The sequence below is a fragment of the Chrysochloris asiatica genome, unplaced genomic scaffold (assembly GCF_000296735.1).
Source record: "Chrysochloris asiatica unplaced genomic scaffold, ChrAsi1.0 scaffold00022, whole genome shotgun sequence".
Classification (NCBI taxonomy): domain Eukaryota; kingdom Metazoa; phylum Chordata; class Mammalia; order Afrosoricida; family Chrysochloridae; genus Chrysochloris; species Chrysochloris asiatica.
In genome coordinates this window covers 7,061,616-7,077,354 of record NW_006408540.1, presented here as the reverse complement: position 1 = coordinate 7,077,354, position 15,739 = coordinate 7,061,616, and positions in this window count along the sequence as shown.

The window sequence follows — 15,739 nt, the reverse complement described above, 5'->3', positions numbered from 1 at the left end:
TCAGTCAAGAGGCGGAAGCGCAGCAGGGCCACAGGGTTGTAATGAGACACTTTGGGCTGCGCTTGTGGGTCTCTAAGTTGGTTGACCCCAAAACAAAGCCATGATCCAATGGCTAGGCTGGGACGGTGCTCTCGCGTCTGGGCTAAGTAGGACAGCCTAGCTGGCCGCTGCAGTCTCTTCTGGCTAGGCAGTGTCCCCCATCGACCTGGTCTTCAGACACCTCTCACCCCCGCCGCTCCGTGGTCTCGGTTTCATTTAACATCTCCACCAGATCTGTGCAGTTCTCGTACATCGTTCAGCTGCCGCCCCCTCCATTAGTGCGACCATAAACATAAGAGAGCTGAAAAAGACAGCATCTCCTTAGAGCACAGAATGATGGAAAGATTTCAAGTTAAGCAGGGTTGATGTTAAGTGCTGTCAAGTCAGTTCTGACTGATAGTGACCCTGTTTAGCATGTCTGTGGCTTTAAATCTTTGTGAGAACAAAAAGTCTCATCTTGTTCCTACAAAATGCCTGGTGGGCTTGAACCACCGATCTGTGTTTCACAATCCAGTGTTTATCTTATGGAGCCATTGTACTTCCTAAGCCAATCATGGAGGAAGTATTAAGTGATGATCTTGGTTGTTAAGGCATATTCATTAAATAAATATTATCATACACGTATTTTATTGGAAAACATATACCTAAAATGCTTGAGACAAACTGTGAATATAATTATAAAGATAAAAATGTGTTTAAGTTGGGTCATAGCCATCTATGCAATTAATTCTAGGCCAACTGAGTAACCGAAGGGACTCTAGGGCAACAAATGAGTACATTTCAGATGTGTTCTGCGCTGGTTGCACCATATTTTGATTACTGCTGCACCTCTGAATGCCGACCTTTTAGAGTACAACAAGCAAATAAACAGTCAAAACTGTATAACAGTGTGAACGTACTCAAGGCTCAAAATATGTTTGTTTGGAAGATCAAGGCATGATTACTCTGTAGAAGAAAAGGTATACAGAATATATACTAGGTGTTCAAAATCATTTAAAACATTTAATTACACCTTCTGTAGATGATATAAATAGAAACAATTAGAACCTATGTGAATAACCCCTTAGGCATATTATTTCAAGCTAGGAATATATAGCTTCAAACTAGACCAATAGGAAATATACTTCTTTTGAAGTATAACACTAAAGATACTCATGTATACAGCATAGATCAGCAATTAGAGAAAATATTTTTTAGATAATTGAGCATTAGAGCAAGTGACAAAGTCCACTTATTCTATTATTATATCTGGGGTGAATACACAACAACTTATTCAATTCTATTTTATATTGATGTATTTTGAGAAAGATAACCTGTGATAATATTCAGATTAGAATTTCTACATAGTATTAGTTGCTAGGACTTTTGTAAAATAATGCCTTTGGCAGTAGAGAGAGAGTAGACTTTTCATCTCAAGAGAAAACAAAACTAAGAAGAATGTTATTGTAAACAATTCAGAAAAATAAAACATTACAGAAGGAGCAAGAGCTTTAGGGGGTGAAAAAGGTAACTTCAAGAAGTTCATGATAAAATGGGATTAAAAGATAATGGAATTTTTTCATGAACTTTTGGAAGCTTCTCCATATCTATTATAATAAATGTACTAAAAATACCAAAGTTATTTAGTACTAGGTATTGCTTTGCTACAAAATTGTACTTTTTTCTAAAGAAAAGCAAACTCAATACCTTCCATGTATCATCTTTCAGAAAGGAAACACCAGAATTTGGCAGTTTCAGTGAAGGTGACTCTCGTATCCTATCTTTCTCTTCCTTTTGTCTCTATTTTTCACAATGTTCATGCATAAGTCTAAAACTCATGTTCACTTGAAGAATATATCTTAATTTATATTCAAATATGAAAACACTGCATTTTCAGAGAAAATCACGACAATGTTTTATAGTTTGTGTTTATATGGAGGCTTGCATGAAACAAAGCTATAGCACTAAAAATGGCTCTTTGGTTTTCTTCAACAAAAAAGAAATTTGCTGCCAAGAATAACAGAATGTGAAACAAGACTTGTAATTTATCAATACATTTAAAAAAAAAAAACAGAAAAAAAACCTGGAGCAGAGTTGGTTGAACAGATGTGGAGGGATTTGTGTTCAGGAAGGAAAAGTATCCTGGATCCACACAAAAGGGCTATTTGTTCAGCTCAGAGTCCTATGGGATGTCTATGGTGAGGGAGTAACACTTGGAACCCTGGCTTTATTCTTAAATGGAAACAGCATAAGGACATTTTTCATCTATTTTTCACCATGAGAGATTGTCTGACATTAAACTTAAAAATAAATACTATGTAAAACAATGTAGCAAGTACTTTTCTAATGAATTAAGCTATACAATAAGAATTAATTATTAAACAACCCAGATTTTAATTCTATGCTAAATACAGGACGATACAAAGATAACTAAATTGATTATATCAGCACAAAGTAAATGTTTGCATTTAATATCTTGTAAATTTTTTCAAGTATAATTATCTTAAATACTTAAATATAATAGTTTTAAGTAATTTGGGAATAAATCAACAGCCAGACTATATAAATGCATTTGCCTCCCAGATATTTCTGTTTACAATGATATTTTCATATTCATTGCTAATTGATGTGAACTGTGACATGGAATTTCATATATAATACAGAGGCCACATAACCTTAGGGTTATTTGTTTAGTTTTCCTATAATTATATAGTTACATAATCTGAACAAACTAAATAAATTATTGAATATCACATTTTACTTTTACCTCTATGCTCATAGGAAATAGTTTATGTCATTCTTCCTAAATATTTCTTCAGTGGATAGGGAAATAAATATCATAGAAGTTACAAAGATTTATCAGGTAACAGAAGGACTGTTGGCCCAAATAATTAATACTACCTTTGCTGATAACATAAATCTTGGTATTATTCTGTTGTAACTATTTAAAATAGAACACTTTCATGTTGTCATACTTTATAATATTGATATGATTATGTAGAGGAAGCAAAGACAGGCTTAGTCAGATATACTGTAATTGTTGTTAAGTGCCATTGAGCCTATTACAACTCATAACAATCCTATGTCCAGAAATAAAATGTTGACTTGTCTTGTCCATTCTTAAAAATCATTGCTATGATTTTAGCATGCTATGCATGCTACTTTACCATGCGTGATTTCCTTCTACAGAGACTGATCCCTCTTGATAACATGTCTAACATATGCAAGATGATTCTCACCATCCTCATGTCCAAGGAACATGTGATTGTACTTCTTCCAAGAAATAATTGGCTAATTCTTTTGACAATCAATGGTATACTCAATATTCTTCCCAACACCATAATTGTAACATAATTATTCTTCAATCTTTCTTATTCATTGTCCAGCTTTTGTACACATATGATACACATGGAATCTTGCATGAAAAACAAGTGAGCAATCCAAAGTATGCTGAAATCACATGAAGTTTGGAGAAATAACTTTTCATTTGGAAGGTATGTTGCACAGATGAGGATAAGTTAAGTTTTTGTATTTATAAGCTTGTTTTTTATTCCTTTTTCCTTGATGAATTTTATTTCTCACCTTGATTTTACATAATACTGTGCTAGAAGTTTATCTAGCAGATGAACTGCACAATATAAGACTTCCCAGTAAGTAGAAGGAGCAGGAAGAGAATATTCAAAGTTCTTGCCTCACTTTGCAAATGCAAGGAAACGTTAAAGTTCATGATGATTCTCTGAAGTAATAAAAGTGATGTTACTGGAGGCAGAATCTAACATGACACTTGAAGTGTAAGCTTTGCATGCAGTTGAAGGCATACCCAAGGTCTCAACTCTCAAAAAAAATTGAAATACAGTATTAAAGTCTGCATTCACAAGGTAAATACATATCAAACACAAAAATGATCTTAAGATTATAAAGAACATTATGTTATTACTGTCCATATACATTTCTTTGATTTCTTACTTCTCTGTTCATGCTAGTGTTATTTAATATTTTCCAAGATAAACTATGTAGAGACTTTTAGAACTGAAAGAGTTCCTAGATAGCATTCATCCAAAGCAGTCATTTTGAGGAGATCAACCAGTCTAATAAAATTTATATGAAGTGTTTAGTGCCATATATGTATTAAATTGCTAAAGGTAATACAGAAACGGCTACAATCATACATTGACAGAGAACTTCCAGAGGTTCGAGCTGGATTCAGAAGAGGCCGTGGAACAAAGGATATCATTGCTGATGTTCGATGGATCTTGGCTGAAAGCAGAGACTAGCTGAAGGATGTTTACCTGTGCTTTATTGACTATGCAAAGGCTTTCGATTGTGTGGATCATGACAAGCTATGGACAACATTGAGAAGTATGAGTATTCCAGAACACTTCATTGTACTTCTGAGAAATCTGTACCTAGACCAAGAAGCAGTTGTTCGAACAGAACATGGGAAGATTGAATGTTTTAAAATTGGGAAAGGTTGCATTCTTTCACCATACTTATTCAACCTGTATGCTGAGCAAATAATACGAGAGGCTGGGTTCTATGAAGAAAAACGTGGCATCAGGATTGGAAGAAGACTCATTAACAACCTGCGATATGCAGATGATACAACCTTGATCACTGAAAGTGAAGAGGACTTGAAACATTTACTTATGAAGATCAAAGAGCACAGCCTTCGATATGGATTACATCTCAGTGTCAAGAAAACAAAAATCCTCACCACTGGACCAATAAACAACATTCTTATCAATGGAGAAAAGATTGAAGTTGTCAAGGACTTCATTCTTCTTGGATCAACTATCAACACTCGCGGAAGCAGCAGTCAAGAGATCAGACGACATATTGCACTGGGCAAATCTGCTGCAAGGAACTTTTTAAAGTATTGAAGAGCAGAGATGTCAGCTTGAGGACTAAGGTGTGCCTGACCCAGGCCATTGTGTTTTCAATAGCCTCATATGGATGTGAAAGCTGGACAGTGAATAAGGAAGATCGTAGAAGAATTGATGCCTTTGAGTTGTGGTGTTGGAGGAGAATATTGAAAGTGCCATGGACTACCAAAAGAACCAATAGATCTGTTTTGGAAGATGTGCAGCCAGAGTGCTCCTTGGAGGCCAGGATAGCTAAGCTTCGTCTCTCATACTTTGGACATTTTGTCCGGAGGAAACAATCTTTGGAGAAGGATGTTATGCTGGGATAAGATGGAGGGTCAGAGAAAAAGAGAAAGACCTCTAATGAGATGGATCAGCCAGGTGGCATCATTTATGGACTCAAGTGTGGCAGTGGTAGTGAGGTTGGCCCAGGATCGGACATTGTTTCATTCTGCTGTGCATGGGGTCGCTATGAGTCGGTTCCGACTCGATGGCACCTGACAACAACAACATGTATTAAGTATTGTTTTAAATCTGAGATTTAATCATTAATGCTTTCATTTTCTTTAAAATAATGGTAGAATGGGTAATGTTATGAATGGAATTATGTGTTTCAAAAAGATATGTTGAAGTCCCAAATCCTGGTACGTGTGAAAGTGACTGTGCTCAGAAATACTCTTTGAAGATGTGATCAGTCAGTATAAGGTTGAAGTGGGGTAGGTCCCAATCCAATTTGAGTACGCCTAGAAGGGGGTCCTGGTGTGGCACTATAGGATAAGCACTGAACTTGTAACCACAGTGTCATTGGTTCAAATCCATGAGTTGCTCCTGTGAGTCGGCGTCAATTTAAAAGCACTTAGTGACTCTGTGGGTTAATGTGCCAGATTGCAAAGCCGTTTGAACTGCAAGAACGGCAGTTCAAGCTCAGCAGTCACTCCTCAGAGATCCTCTACAGGGTCACTATGGATCAGAACCTACTTGACAGCACTTAACAACAACAAAAAGGAGAAGAGACAGAAAAGAATTAGGGTCATATGAAAATGCATCTGTAACAAAAGAGGAATGCTGGAAGCTACCATAAGGGTCGTTTTTAAGTGTCGTCAGTTAATTCAGACTCATAGCGATCTGTACAGATTTCCAAAGAGCAGCTGGTGGGTTTGAACTGAGGACTTTGTGGTTCAAAGTCCACTGCTGATCCTACAACACCACCCTAGGCATACAGAGAACAAAAGTATCTACACCAGAGACCAGAGAGAGCAGAACTCTGCCTGAATTTTAAACTATATCATCCGGAGCAGTTTGAAGTAACCCACAGTGTTGTACTTTGTTACTATTGTCCTAGAAAACTAACACAGATCCCATGAATTGATGCAGTTATGTTTATAGAATGATATGTCACACACTGTATCTGTTCACCAAATTGCATATACTGTTTCACACTTCCATGAATTACAATGAGGCCAGAACTTAAACTGTGGCATGGTGCTATAGGATAAGCACTCGATCACGGGTTGGTTTGAACCTCAAGGTCAGCAGTTCAAACTCGCCACCCACTCCTTGGAAACCCTATACAGTGTCACTATGGGTCGAAACTGATTCAGTGGCACTTAACAGTTAGGGTTAACACACTCTTTCCTTTATAAATGGTGACAGCCCCTTGCTGTAAAGGCACACAGATAGATCTTTAAGAAAAATCACATTAACCTTACCTCCTTGTTTTAATTCCTGAATATGCATTAGGAATAATTCATTGCTTTCAATATTGTGGTTTCTGATTTCTCTATTATTACTAATATAATTTTCACCTTAACTGAAAGTGTCAGTCCAACCAACCTAAGTGACCAAGAAACAGAAAACACCGCATATTGATATTTGTTCATGAGCTCTACTATATAGCTGCAATCACTGAAGTTTAGAGAGACAATTTTTGAGTTGGGAGGTATGACCTTTTAAGTCTTTGTATAATAGGCTGCTACAGATTGGGGAAGCATTTGGCAACAAAACACTAGACAATGATTACCTGCCTCATCTTAGGCTGTCAAAATTAATCCACTTTGCTACAGAATTCAGCATAAAATATTAACTCTGAACATGGCTTGACCTGATTCAATCCCAATTACTTCTTGCTCTTCTAAACATTTCCACTGCTTTAAAAACAGAAACTTTCCTTTATCTGTACTAATTTTCTATTCTTTGTTTTATCTTTTTTTTTTTTAAATAAATAAATAGTTATTGCTGGGAGAAATACATGATCTGTCATACTAGGATCTGAATTTTTTTTTTCTTGTTGTTTTATACACCAATGCAAGAGGTTGTCTTTGTTCACAATTGCCACTCTGAAAAGATGCCACCAGTAGCACATGAAGAGCAATGTTCCCTTTGTTGTAAATGACAGGCTCTGCCATTCTCATGGCTCACTAATTGTCTTCACTGTTTACCTTCCCTTCCCATCACTGAAGAATTTAATTACTTGTTCACATCTCTCTCCTCTGCTTTAATTTGATAATCTTTAATCAACATCCATATTCACAAATTTTATCAGTTAAACCTCTCATTTCTCTACTGCATTTTTTTTTTTTTTTTTTAGTTTCCTTTTTCTCTCCCCTGTATCAGGGCCTTTGCACCTATTTCTTGAAATTCTTAGTCATCTTTCCATACACAAATTTTTCATTGCTAGCTTTAGCTAAGGAGATACAGTTCTCCATGAAAAATAAGAAAGTAAAAGACAAAAAAACTTCCAGGAAAAAACAGAAAAGAGGAAGACAGATTTGAATGAGGAAGACCATGAAATGAGGGAAATATGAGAAAAATCAAACTGATAGCACATCAAAGCCAAAAAATAATTTTGTAGCATATAACAGGAAAATAGTACGAATACATAATATAAGCCATATTTCTCCATCATCCTGTTAAGAAACACACTTTGCGTGTTATTTTGAGTTCCCATGTCTCCTCACTTTTAGAGAAGTAAACCTCTTTAGCCAGGTCCTAGAAAATAAAATGTATTTTAAAATATTTTACCCAACTATGGCTTCATGGAAGAATGAAAGAAAAAAAAAATCTGCAGCAATCTATAATTTTGAGAACTTGCAAAATGTTCATAATGGAACAGAGAATGAAAGTGATGTCACCAAAAATGGTGTCTGCCACTTTTTAGTCGGAAGACAAAGTTTAAGGGAAGACATACCTAACTAAACTTTACTAGAGTAAAAAGGTAAAGATAGTATCACAAATCATTTCCAAAGAATTCAAAGACCAATTTTCAATTTTTTATTATGAAAATATTGGCATGTTATGCTTCATAATTAGGTCACATGTTAGGTTTTACCAGGATTAAAGATAATTCAGAAAGCTGATTAGCAAATTCACCTTTCAGCCATCTTGCTTTCCGCTTATCTGAAGCTGACACTTGCAGCAGTTTACCATGCATATTGAGGCAGCGAAATGAAGTTTATTAAAATGCACTTAGTGTTGGCAGATTGTTTCCAAAAGTTGGTCTTGGCTAAAAGGGACATCTCTTTCTGAATATCCACCACCTAATTCCACTGGATTTATATTTGCTTTGTTAGAATATTCAGTTTCCAGTTTTCAATTGGAAAACTTCTTATGAGACTTTTTTTTTTTTTTTTTTTTTTAAATGCAGAGGCAATGAAAATACCACAGAGATAGAATAGGAAAAAAATCTGCAGAAAGCCTATTTAAATAGCACCATGATCATTCCCTCATTAAATAAAATATCTTTTAAAAAATCTTGGTCTTTTGTTGGTAGATTTTCTACTCACATATGCTCCTGCTTAGGATGACAATTGCAAATCCTGAGTGCATTCACACAACACCTGAATTTTCTTCTGTGATATTTCTTTATTCTTTTGACTCTTTTTGCTCACTGACATATAAATATGTTATTTCCTAGTTTGCAAAATTCTTGAAGATTTTTTATTCCTATGTGTGCACCATTATATATAATTAATAGAAAGCAGCAGCTACTTTGGAGAGAAATGGCTTAATACAACATCTAAAAAAATGCCTACATATATATAAGTTAACAAATTCTAACTGGCTTTAAAACATACTAATCTATGCCTATTTACACTTTATATAAGTACATATATGTGTATATATATATATATATAAACTGCTTTCTTATCAAACTCTGAAATCACTTTAAAAAGCATTTGAAAGTGCCATGATACTGAGTCAAATACAAAACAAACTTATCTCGAATTTTCAAGGTATCTAAAACTTACTTTTCAATTTGACAACAATAAACACAAAGTCAAACAATCATGGAAAAACATACTATTAGTGACAGTTCTTGATTAGTATTCACAAGTGCACTGTCTTTGTCTGTTACCTCACTGTTAACTGAATAGCACAGACACTGTGGTTTGCTTATGTAATGATTTTCCAGTTTTCTTCTCACTAGATTATTGTTGCTCTTACCATATGTCTTTGACTTACACTCTATCTGTTTGGAAAAAAAAAAAAAAAAAAAGCTGAGGTAGGGACAAATCGTAAAAGGATAAAAATGATCACCTCCTGAATGAGTACCTTTTATAATAATTGTAATAAAGAATTCGTATCATTGACAGTAATTCACACCTTGATACATAATAGTCATTACATTATAAAATAAACTAGTTAAAGATACAGAATCTGAAATAAATAGTATTGATTGCTTGGCACAAAATGAAAGTAATAGGATGCAACACACACACATTTACACACATTTCTTTCATTAAAGTTTAAAAAGTAAAGTTCAAATAAAAGTTACAGGCAACAAATACAGCAGAAGCAAATGAGACAGGAGGGATACTTGTTGTTCAGTGCCGTTGAGTTGGTTTGGACTCTTAGTAACCCAGTATATGGTTTCCAAGAAGCAGTTGATGCGTATGAACCGCCAACCTTGTGATTTAAAGTCCTGTGCTGCTGACCTTATAGCATCACACCAGGAGGGATAATAAACTGCTATACATTAACAGGTAAACAAAATTAATGATGAGTTTTAGCAGCCAGTATATGGAACTAATATTTTAAACTTGTCTTGAAGGGGGAAAAAATGGGAGAAAGAAATTTAGACATTTGGAGACTAATGGAAACCATAGTAACTATGGTTTATAAAAACCTGATAAGGTAAGAGAATAACAGGAATTAAATACGTAAAATCACAGGGTCCAAGTATAATTGGTAAAGAATTAGTAAAGCATTATAAGCTCTAAGAATGTCTTTGAAAATCATAGTACACAGAAACAAAATTGGATCTCATCTCAGGAAAGATAAGAAAAGACACAAGAGAAAATTTCGTTTATTATTGTTGCTAGGTGTCCTTGAGTTGGCTTAGCTCATAGCTACCTTATACTGAAATAGAAAGAAATATTACCCAGTCTTTACATTCTCATAATCTTTCCTATATTTGAATCCACCATTGTAGCCACTGTGCTACAATCTAACTCCTCCTTCAGGGTCTTCCTCTTTTTCACTGACCAAGCATGATATCCTTCTCCAGGCACTGGCCCTTCCTGATAACATGTCCAAACCCACCAGCCACTAAGTGGAAAAATAATGAGGATCTCTATTTCAGTAAAGATTTACAGTCTCAGAAACCCTATATAGTGTAACTATTAGTTGGAATCAACTTTTGGCATTGGGATAGAAATAGAGCCAAGTAAAGCAGAAAGTACATAATTTTCAAGTGCATATAGAATATTCACCAAAAATGTCCACACACACAAACAACAACAACAAAAAATGTTTCCATAAACTTGGAGGATCAAAATCATACAGAGCAGGTTCTATGATCACAAAACCACAAATTCATGCCCACTGTCATAAAGTCAATGGTAACTCATAGAAACTATGTAGAACCGCCTTGTAGGTTTCCAAAATTGTAAATATTTATCAAAATAGATTGCCACATCCTTGTCCCACTGACCTTTCAGTTAGTGATGGAGTATTTAACTACTGTGTCACCAGAGCTCCTCCCTTCTGACCGTAAAGGTATTCAGTTGTTGTCAAAAACCATCAAGTTAATTCCAACTCATAGTGACCCTGTTCACGACACAGCAAAGCAAAGGTCCAGTCCTGTACCATCCACTGAAATATGTCATATTTCAGTGGGTTGTGTGTTAATGTGATACTGGAAGACATATCACTGGTATTTTAAATACCAGGTAATCCATGATGGACATATTTCAGCATAACTTCCAAACTAAGACAGATTAGAAAGGAGAGGGGGACAATTTCTGATTGGTTATTCATTGAAAACCGTAGGAATAGCAGTGAAATACTGTATGATGTGATGTCAAAAGATAAGCCTCTCAGGTTGGCACACACTCAAAATCTCACTGGGGAAGAACTGCCTCCTCAAAATAGAATTGACTTCAATGAGATAATTGGAGCAACGTTTTCAGGATCTTCATTTGCTGATGGAACACAACTCAAAACTAGAAGAAACAGCTGTAAACATCCATTATAATGCAAACATCCAATAATTGTAGCATGGAATATATGAAGTATGAATCTAGAAAAATTTGAAATCATCAAAAGTGAAACAGAATGCATAAAGATCTGTATCTTAGGCATTGATGAGCAGTACTGGTATGACATTCTGTATTATGCACTGAGCTAACTTACCACAAGATTGGTGGATCAAACCCACCAGCCTCTCCTATACAAGGGTGCTATCAGTTGAAACCAATTAAACTTAAGAACAACACAATAAGCTAAAACAGACAGGTCTTGGCCATTTTGGGTCAGTCAATCATATGGTTTACTATGCCAGGAATAACAAATTGAAGAAGAATGTAGCACACTCAACATGGAAACGAGCATCTAAAAATCTGTCTTGAAGTGCAATGTCATCTGTGAAACAATAATATCCATACTCATACTAGAAAGATCACTTAATATCACTATTATTCAAATGTACACAACCAACCAATAAAACCAATGACGATGAAATTGAGAAATTCTACCAGCTTCAGTAGTCTGAAACTGATCAAACTACATTGCATACATTATGTATTGATAATTGCTAGTGACTGGAATGAGAAAGCTGGAAACAAAGAGGCAGGATCAGTATTTGGAAAAAATGCCCTTGGTGATAGAAACTAGAAAGGATTCTTGAGATCACATGATAGAATTTTGCAAGACCAATGATTTACTCACTGAGAATATATAAATTTTTAATAGCATAAGCAGTGATTATACATGTAGACCTCACCGGATGGAATACACAGAAATAAAATTGACTAGGTCTTTGTAAAGAGACTATGTAGAAGCTGAATATCAGAAGCTAAAATAAGGTCAGTTGTTGACAGTGAAACAGATCATCAATTACTTACATGCAAGTTCAAGCTAAAGCAGGCCCATGTAAGTCAAAATATTATTTTGAATATTAATAAACATCTTTACCAAGTAATTTGGGAGACAGCTGCCTAGCCAAGTGATTAGAAGAAATCTATATTAGTGCACATTCAGGAGAAAGAGAACCCAACAGAATGTGGATATCATCAAAAAATATCGTTAGTATCACATGTAAATAAAATTTTTCTGAAGATAATTCAAAATCGACTGCAGCAATACATTGACAGAAAGTTGCTAGAAACTCAAGCCAGATTTTAAAGAGGATATGGAATGAGGGATACTATTGCTGACATCAGCTGGATCTGCTGAAAGCAGAGAATATCAGAAAGGTGTTTTACCGACTATGCAAAAAACATTCAACTTCATGGGTCATAACAAGGTATGGATAACATTGCAAAGAATGGGTACTACAGAACAGTTAATTGTGCTCATAGGAAACCTGTGCATAGAGCAAGAGGCAATTGTTAGAACAGAAAAGGTGAGACTGAATGGCTTAAAATCAAGAAAGTTATGCATCAGGGTTGTATCCTTTGACCATACCAATCAATCTGCCTGCTGAGCAAATAATGTGAGAAGCTAGGTTATATGAAGAGCTTTGATATCAGGATTGGAGGAAGACTCACTAACAATCTGTGGTATGCAGATACTATAACTTTGCTTGCTGAAAGTGAAGAAAGCTTTAAGTACTTACTGATGAAGATCAAAGACTACAACCTTCAATATGGATAAATTTAATGAAAATGAATATCCTCACAGATAGACCAATAAATAACATTATGATAAATGGAAAAATATTGAATTTGTCAAAGTCTTTATTTGGCTTGGATCTACAATCAACACTCATGGAAACAGAGGTCATAATCAAACATCGTATTGTATTAGGCAAATACTCTGAAAAACAAAACAAAAACCTTCTTTAACATGTTAAAAGGCAAATATATCACTATGAAGACTAAGTATTTTCAATCCCTTCATATGCATGTAAAGTCTGGATATATTTAAGGAAGACCATAAAAGAATCAATGCATTTGAATTATGATGCTAGCAAAGTATATTGAAAGTACCATGGATTCACACAAGAATAAACCAATCTGTCTTGGAAGAAGAACACACACAATGTTCCTTACAAATCAGGATGGCAAGACTTGCCTCTTGTACTTTGGACCCTTTGTCAGGAAGGACCGTTGCTGGAGAAAAGGCATCATCCTTACTAAAGTGGAGCATCAGCAAAGAAGAGGAACAGCAATGGGCTCAAAGAGAATAATATAGCAACAAAGGATTTCAATTAGAAATCAATAATGTCAAATCTCAGATATTTGAAAATTATACAAAACATACATATATGAGGCTAAGTCAAAAAAGTATTGCTGCTAGAGTTTGAGTTCATACATGCATGTGTTTGTTCCAAACAAAATTTGTTTAATCGTACCTCTAACGTTTTTGGAAGATTATAGAAATGCTCTTTTAGTCATACACTTGCCTTAGCGTCATTTGGGTGCCTTTAAAAAAAGCGTCAATCAAAACAGTGATGCCAGAGGGGATCTGCTGGGACAGTTAAATTCAAAGTAGAGAGGTCAGTTCAAATGGTTATGTCCACTACTTTTTAGGATGCCAAAAAGGTTTTCTTGATAAATTTCCTTGAAGATCACAGGATGATTATGTTGGCTTATTATAAACAAAATTTCAAAAAATTGAAAATTGCATTGGTGGCAAAAAAGCCAGGAAAGTTTGCTGAGGAATTTATTATATTTTTTTCTTTTTCATCATGACAATGTACCTGCTCATTGTTTGAGGGTGCTAAGGGCTGTCCTATGACAATTTTGTTGGGAAATCTTAAGGAATCTCACTCTACATCCCTGCTGTTGCCCCTGCAGAATTTTTTTTTTTTTTTTTTTTGCTATTTCTTGGACTCAAACTCTTCTTGACTCAATTTCCTAAGGTGAATAAGAAATGAGCAATATACCCTTCATTTTTTTTTTTTTTTTTTTTTTAATTTGCCTCCCAAACACAAAGAACATTTAAAAAGAACAATATTTTAGTCCTTTGTTTTTGTTGTTGTTGTTGTTGTTGATAGGTGCTATCAAGTCGGTACCTACTCAACGACCTTATGCATAGCAGAATGAAACACTGCCTGATCCTGGGCCAGCCTCACTACTGTTGCCACGCTTGAGTCCATTGATGCTGTCACTTGGCCAATTCATCTCGTTGGGGGTCTTCCTCTTTTTCTCTGACCCTCCACCTTAACAAACATGATATCCTTCTTCAGAGACTGGTCCCTTCTGACAATACGTCTAGAGTATGAGAGACATACTCCTCTGGTAGCGTAGTGGTTATGAATCAGACTGTGAACCTCAGGGTCAGCAGTTAGAAACTATCAGGTGTCCCGTGGGAGAAAGATGAGGCTTTCTGCTCCCGTAGAGATTTACAGCCTCAGAAACCCTGTACATGGTCGCTATGAGTCGGAACCGACTCCACGGCACATAACAACAACAACAGATACAGAATATGTAGAGAAGTAGTAGCTTCACATTTTGATATGTATGTTTAATAAAGATTTCTATGATTTTACAGCAATATTTTTCTTTTAGTATTTTGCCAATCAGTGGAGAGGATAGTCACATAAGCTAAGAATCAAAGTAAACCTTTAAAGGAATTTAAAATATACTTTAACTGAATAATACGAAAACACAAAATGTGTGGGTTGTAAATATAGCATTCCTTATAGGAACATGTGTGGTTTTAATGCTTAAGATAAAAAGATATATGAAATTAAACAACAACAAAAACCATAAGAATGTCTAACAATATCAAATGGTGGCAAGGATATGAAGCCATGGAAACTCTCCATTGATTGGAATAAAATCGTTCAAACTTAAAACAAAACAAAACAACACAATAACTACAAAAATTATTAGAAATTTCTTTTAAGCTAAATATTATTTTACTGCATACTTTAGAAATTATATTTCTAAGTATTATTGGGAAAAAGTTTTTTAATTATCCATAAAAAGCCATTTAAGGAAACTATTAGAAATTTTACCTATAATGGACATAACTGAATATAGTATATTTTTGTATCTATAGGAAAACACATTTTAAAAACAGTATACCTAATGTACCATACAATGAGACACTACTAAGCAATAACAATAATAGACTATTGTTTCATGCAACAATATAGAAAATGCTAATGGTACTGAGCTGACTAAAAGAAGAAATGAGAACACCTACTACGTAATTTTCTTTATATGAAGTTTCAAAATGGAAATATAATGTACAGTGATAGATTAAAGTATTACTTTGTCCTGGAAGAGAAAGAATTGACTGATATTAGGCAAAATAAATCTTCTGGGGTGAAGAAAATATCCTTTATATTGATAGAGGATTGGGTTACCAAGCTTATTATGCCTTTGTCCAAACTGATTGAAGTGTCCACACAGGATCTGTGAATTTCACAGCTTTGTCAATTTGCACAACAATAAAACTCTTTCAAA